The sequence below is a fragment of the Apium graveolens genome, chromosome 2 (genome assembly GCF_009905375.1).
Source record: "Apium graveolens cultivar Ventura chromosome 2, ASM990537v1, whole genome shotgun sequence".
NCBI lineage: Eukaryota > Viridiplantae > Streptophyta > Magnoliopsida > Apiales > Apiaceae > Apium > Apium graveolens.
The window spans coordinates 251492632-251500134 of NC_133648.1; the positions used below are offsets into that span (position 1 = coordinate 251492632).

General features: G+C 37.6%; 1 non-coding gene across 1 annotated transcript; it reads left to right on the forward strand.

The window, feature by feature from the left end:
• Positions 1-6423: 6423 nt before the first annotated feature.
• Positions 6424-6530, forward strand: LOC141710364 (small nucleolar RNA R71). The gene has a single exon (XR_012570889.1). It is a non-coding gene; the product is annotated as a small nucleolar RNA R71 (small nucleolar RNA).
• The last annotated feature ends 973 nt before the right edge of the window (positions 6531-7503 follow it).

Here is a 7503-nt window from a genome sequence, read left to right on the forward strand (position 1 = left end):
CTGCTCAAGATAGACAGAGGAAGTATGCGGATCCAGCACGTAAGGACGTTCAATTCCAAATTGGCGAAGCTGTGTTGCTGAAAGTGTCACCTAGAAAAGGGTTGATAAGATTTGGCAAGAAAGGGAAGTTAGCACCTAGATACATAGGTCCTTTTGAGATTTTGAGTCAAGTGGGAAAGGTGGCCTACGAGTTGGCCTTACCACCTCAGTATCGGCATGTGCATAATGTGTTCCATGTGTCGTTGCTTAAGAAGTACAATCCTGACGCTAGCCATGTGATAGAATATGAACTTGTAGAAATTCAGGCAGACCTGTCATTTGTGGAGCAACCGGTTAAAATACTCGACTGGCAAGTAAAGAGTCTTAGAAATAAGTCAGTAAAGTTAGTAAAAGTGCTTTGGAGGAACCCTAAGGTCGAAGAGTCGACTTGGGAGTTAGAGTCTGATATGCGTTCCCGGCATCCTCATCTTTTCTCTTAGATTCTGGGGACAGAATCCCTTAAGGGGGAGAGGATGTTACGACCGGCATTTTATATAATATTATTTATGGATTGGGTATAATATTAAAGTCAAATGAAAATATATTTAATGATTGTACGCTAGTGTGAGTGAAAGTTTCTGCATTATAAATTTGCTTTGTGTAGTATATGATTTTTCAAAGCAAGAGTTTATTTAATTTCTTTATTTTTGATTTATAAGGAATATTCTAAGCTTTGGAAAAATTTTCTTTTAAAAGGTATTTTGTTCACAAATTTTGAAAATAATTTTATAAAGTCTCTAAAAATCCAAGTTATTTTATGATATAAATTTTATAATTTTTGAACTTGCATTTTATTTTATAAAAATAATTCATTATAAATTTTAGTTATCATATTTATCAAATTACATAAGAGACCATGCATGCAAATCACCCATCTATTCTCTCAAAGGGCAAACAAGACTTTTTCAACCCCACTAACTCATTTGATTATTACCAAATTACTACCTTAGCCTTGCATGCAAAATGGCCTAACTTTAACCAAGGGACATTTTTGTAAGTTCTCACTTCCACTCATCATTTGTAAACCAAATAGCATAAAACAAAGAAATCAAAGTGGGAGAAGTCATTCTCATTCCACACTCCAACACACCACAAATTTCTCTCCTTTTCCCCCCTCCCACCTTGCTCTCGGCCGAAGGCCAAAATCCCCTACCCCCTTCCATTTTTCAATTCATTCTTCATCTTCCCAAGTATAAATCTTTTACCTACATTCATCTTATATACTTTCCAAGTGTTTTGTGACTTGGAAGTTGAAGTTCCATGGACGCATGTGTAGTTCTTATGTGATCTCCAAAGAGAAACTCTTGATTCTTGTGAATTCAAGAGCTCTCTATGAGATATATTATGTATATGTGCTAACTAAGTGTTTTATGGAGATATCATGCTTTAAAATCATTTGCATGCTACTGAAATTTTATTATATATTTATGCTTAGCCATGCATGCTAGTTTTAAGACATTAAAATGATGATCAACCATGTTTTGCATGCTACTCTTTTCGAAATCATGTAGTTATGTTTAAAAATCTATAAATTCGAAATATGTGTGCTTAAAATAGATTGTTTCCATGATAAATTTCTTATTAATACTTAAAGGAAGTTATATTTCATGATTATTAAGGATGAATATTAGGTGCAAGTCGATTTTGCAAGCATTTAAAACTTTATGCCTAGCCGAAATCTTGTTATGTGCTTTCCATGAGTTGCATGTTATATATTTAGTTGCATGTTGTTGTTTTTGGGAATGGATGATCTCACCCAAGTTTATTTTGAGAATAAGGGAGTTAGTTCAGTAGATTACCATGTATAAGTCTTGGTTTAAGTATTGAGTTGTTGTTAGTTGAGTTTGTCAAGTCAAAACCTTGGAAAATGAGAGTTATAGTTTCTGCAGAAAAATCAGTATAGCACCCTGAGGTTTAGAGTGAGTTTTGACCATGTCATTGGTGTGCACTTTGAGGCCCAAGCTACCAGAAGTTAGTATTGGGAGTATATAAGGTTTTAGGAGTTGGTTGGAAGTTTGCATGTCATTTGGTTAGGTGTACAAGTAAAATCACAAAATCTGTCCAGCAGGGGACAGTTTTGTTGCAACTTAGAAATAGGGAGATTTGACCATGTCATGGGTAGGCCCTCATTAGTCCTAATTGGGACTTAGTTAGAGGGTATGTCAGAGAAGTTTTTCCAACCATAGTTCATAGGATATGAGCTAGAACCATGTGTCACAAGTTAATTCAAGTCAGGGCATTTTCTGCCCAGAAAAACAGGGGAACCTTGGACTTTTAGCTTAGGCCCAAGAAGGCCCAAGCCAGGCCCTTGAGCCACATCAAGTTTGTGAGATGCCCTTAGGTCAGGAGAGTCTTGTGTAAAAGTTTTGAAGGAAAACTTGTAGTTTAAGAGTGTCTAATGTACTCAAGAAACCATAGTTGTCATTCTGAAATTTGCACCAGTGAGCACTATCACTTATGACATAGTTTTAGAACACTTAGAAGTGAGTATTAGGTCGACCACCATAGTTGTAAGATAGTATAAGGTCAGTAGAGCAAAAGGCACAAGTGAGGGTCAATAGGTTTTGGATAATTTAGGAAAGGCACATCGAGTTAGGAAGCCAAAATTAGAAGACCTTGTCTAGTTTAGCGACCAAGTGACTTAAGTGGTGAGTCGAGATCATCCAAGCCTAGTGTTGCATTATGGTATATATGGTGTTATTTGGTGTTAATATATGATATGTGAATATGTGGCTATGTGTGTGCAATTATAATTTAAAGGAGAATATAAATTAAGTGCATATAGGCCTAAGTGCCATCCGTGTTTAATTTCGGGTTGTAAATAGGTTAAGATGGTAATAATATATTATAATGAGGATTATTATTATTTATGTAGGATCTCGAGATGAGGGAAAACTTGCCATAAAAGTCGAGTGAAGCTCCAGTTGCTCCTACCAGTCAGACCAGACCAGCCTATCTCAAGGCAAGTGATTCAACTTGACCTTTGTATTTACTATAAACAGTTCATATATATCGATGCAATTATCCTGAGTCATTTTGATATATTTAAATCAAGCGTATCTTTTGTTTATCTTTGAGTTACATAGAGATGCCATGAACCCTCGAGTACGTATAGCAAGTAGTTCAAAAATCTTTCATGATAGTTTAATGCCATGATAAAATGAAGAGTTGATATATTACTTGATGGATCCTCTTGATTAACATGTTGATGTTTCCTAAGTATTATTATCTCATCCTGATACTTGAACCCCTATAGAACCTTACTTTGAATTCTGATAGTCAGATACTTACCAGCTTGATTCCTCATTGATTGATACCCTCTTTCTTATCCTAAAGCTTGACAATTCTGATATGTCCTGAGTTAAAGATCATTCTTCATACCTTAACACCCTTAGTATTCATGAAGCTTACCTTCTTGATGATCCAGCACTTGAACCTTGATGAGAAACCATTGCTTTGAGCCCAAATTGGCATTACCCTTCATCTTATCCATTAGCCTCACTAAATCCTCTTGTCCAATCTTTGATATATGAAAACCATTCAATTACTTGAATAGAGAATAGTTTTGTGAATCATGGCTCTGATATTCAGTACCTTGTTTCCCGTGTTTCGAGTTGATCTATAATTCCTTAATAAAAATGTTTACTGTTAAAAGAGATTTTGTTACAATTCGGCATCAGCTTTTGAAATAAATAAAATGTGGGTTTTCAGTCCCAAAGGGGGATAAATGTTTTCTTTGAATGGTGGATCTGGACTGAGACGCGAGTCCTTTCCGCACTTATATTAGGCTTAAAAGTTGCCTAGGGATTCCCAATAATGTTTTAGAACCCAGCGAGGTTCGGGATTACTTCGCGGCTGATCACCGGCTGTAATCCGTAGCGTCATAAAATGATTTTGATTAAGACATGATTTTTAAAATTGTTTTGATACAAGCAAAATGATGCCATCTCACATAGTTTTGTCTCTCGTTATCATTAGTTATGTCTTTCCATTTGCATTCTTAAAAGTATATCTCAATTTATGTTTTTGTGTCGTACTGTTAGCACTTATTGAGCATTTGGCTCACTTCTTGCTTTACCCTGATATTACAGCTAGCAGCTATGGTTAGATTCAAGCAGACTGCCCGTAAGACCTGTAATGATGATGCTTATGTCCGAGCGCAGGTAGAATAAGTAATAATAGTTGTGTGAGGACTCGGTATTTGTAATAAGATGTAATAGTTGGTAGTGTTGGGCTGTTCCAAACCCTAAACTGTAAGATCTTGGAGTTGGTTGTGTATTCTTCATTTAAAATATTGTAATAGCTATATTTATTTTGCTGTTTAAGTTGGGGTGTGACAATTTAAACTCTCTCATAATTCTCAAGAGCTTGTCTTCATCACTACCTGAAAGGTCTGATGCGATAATAATTGACAAAGTAGATGCATCACCTAAAAATGCATACCTCAAGTGATCGGGAAGTGGTTTTAGTTCAAGTGTGGGAGCTTCCTCAATAGATGGTTTGAGAAGCTCCTAAGAATTTTTAGCCTCTGATAATCCAAGAGACTCGAATGGCAAGTCCAATCTCCTTTTACACGGAGATGCATTCAAATACTGCAGTTGCTCTTCCCCTTCCTCATCTTCAATATCAGATTTCCCTATTAAGGCTCTCTCTAAGGCGTCAGGCCTTAGCAATTGATCAAGCTCCGAATTCACTACAAAGTCGACCAACTCTACTTTAAAGCACTCCTCTTTATCATTAGGGAATTTCATTGCATTAAAGATATTAAAGGTAACGTCCCGATCCTGAACCCTCATAGTAAGCTCACCATTCTGTACATCGATCAGAGTTCGACCAGTAGCTAAGAATGGTCTCCCCAAGATAATGGGAATCTTCTTATCTTCCTCAAAGTCCAGAATGACAAAATTAGCAGGGAAGATTAGTTTGTCCACCTTAACCAATACATCCTCCACTACACCTCGCGGATAAATGATGGATCGATCAGCCAGTTGTAAGGACATGTTTACAGGTTTTGGATCAGGAAGGCCAAGTTTCTTAAAGATAGACAATATCATCAGATTGATGCTAGCTCCCAAGTCACACAAGCACTTGTCAAAAGATAAGTTTCCAATGGTGCATGGTATCGTGAAGCTTCCTGGATCTTTAAGTTTAGGAGGCAGTTTCTGTAGTAGCACCGCACTGCACTCTTACGTTAGAGCAACGGTTTCCAACTCCTCAAGTTTAAGCTTCCGAGAAAGAATACCCTTCATGGACTTAGCATAGCTCGGCATTTGTTATAGAGCTTCCACAAAAGTTATGTTAATATGCAATTTCTTGAAAACCTCCAGAACGGAAAATTGTTTATCGAACTTCTGGTTCTGAAGTCTTTTAGGATATGGAGGAGGCGGATAGACTTGTTTATCTCCTGTATTTTGCTCAGGAGTAGTGTTTTCAGTAGAAGTCTTCTTCGTTTCCACTTTGACCCCCTTCTGATCAGCTGTTTCCTCATGAATTGCATTTTCTGAAGCTGGCAAGGGCGTGGGCGCGCCCACCTTCTGGAGAAATTTTTCAAATTCTTTATTTTGATGATTTTTAGGGCTAGAGACCTTTCCAGACCTCAAGGTGATCGCCTTCAACTATTCCTTGACTTCCCTCTTGCCTAGATTAGCTTCCGTATCACTAGGAAGAGTTCCTTGTGGTCGGTTCAATAAAGCATCGGCAATTTACCCTATTTGATTCTCCAGAGTTTTGACTGAAACCGCTTGGCTTTTGCACATCAGCCTCAACTCCTCCAATTCGGATTTTTCATTAAAAGATGGACCTGTACCTCCATGAGATTGATGTTGCATTCCCTGTGGCTGAAATTATTGCCTTGGTGCAAACTGTTGCTGAAAACCAAGAGGATTGAAAGGCTTTTTTCCAAACTGCTGGTAAGGCTGTTGCATACCACCCTGATTATTGCTCCAGCTGAAGTTAGGATGGTTGCGGTTGTTAGGATGATAAGTGGCGGGAACTGGTTGCTGTGATCTCTAAAAGTTGCTCACAAACTGAGCTGATTCACTAGATATAACACATTGCTCCATCGCATGTGAGCCTGCACAAAGGTCACAAACACTAGATATCTGGTAAACACCATAGTTAGCCAGAGAATCCACTTTCATAGTTAACGCCTTTAGCTGAGCAGCTATAGCCGTAGCTGTATCCACCTCCAGAATTCCTGCTACCTTGCCTTGTGGTAGTCTCTGAGTTGGATTCCGATATTTATTAGCGTCCATCATCTCAATTTGCTCATAAGCTCCCTCATAGCTCTTAGACCATAAAGCTCCACATGATGCTGCATCGAGCATAAGTCTTGACTGTGTTCCCAAACCATCATAAAAGCAATTTATCACCATCCAGTCAGACATTCCATGATAAGGACACTTCCTAAGCATCTCCTTATAGCACTCCCAGGCTTCACATAGAGATTCACCTGATTGCTTCGCAAATTGAGTAAGATCATTCCTGATTGCAGCTGTCTTGCCATTGGGAAGAATTTAGTAAGAAAATTCTGAGCAAGATCCTCCCATGTCGCAATAGAACCTGGTGGTAGAGAGTGTAACCGGCTCTTAGCTTTATCCCTCAGAGAAAATGGGAAAAGTCTCAGTTTCACAGCATCTTCCAAAACACCGTTGAACTTGAAGGTGTCGCAGATCTCGATGAAATCCCTAATGTGCATATTGGGATCTTTCATTAGAGAACCCCCAAACTGGACTGAATTCTGTACCATTTGAATCGTGCCAGGCTTGATTTCAAAGGTATTAGCTGCAATGGCTGGTCTGACAATGCTAGACTGAATGTTATTGATTTTGGGTTGAGAATAATCCTACAACGCTTTTGTTTCTGCTGTTGGTTCTCTCATTGCAATGATCAATTCCTTTTCTACTTCTTCTAGTTTGTCCTTAGGAGATTGAGAACGTGTTCGCATACACGCTCGATCGAATACCTGAAATACACAAACAAAGTAAACTTTATAAGAGAATTATCCGAGTCAGTGAACTTTAATGACCAATGATGACAAGCATATAAACTAAATTTAACAACGGTCCCCGGCAGCAGCACCAAAAACTTGTTCGCACAAAACCACGCAAGCGTACGTGATCACAAGTAGTATAAGATTAAGTTAAGTTCGTTCTCACATATACTGGTTTAAATAGACTATGTACTTATGCAACAATGTATGGTTATTATTCTCTGCTAAGACAAGTATAAATTTTGAGTTGATTAACTAATTAAAGTGATTAAACTAGCATGCATTAACTAAGAAAATAAAACTGATTTACTTATATGAGATAAACATGGGATTCTAACTTCATTAAATACTTCATTCAGAGTTTATGCCTTTAATCTTAGCATATGATGGTTATGACAACTAATCAGATAACACGAAATTAGTATATATTATCTTTCGATATACGTATACCCTACTACTAAACATCCATAAAT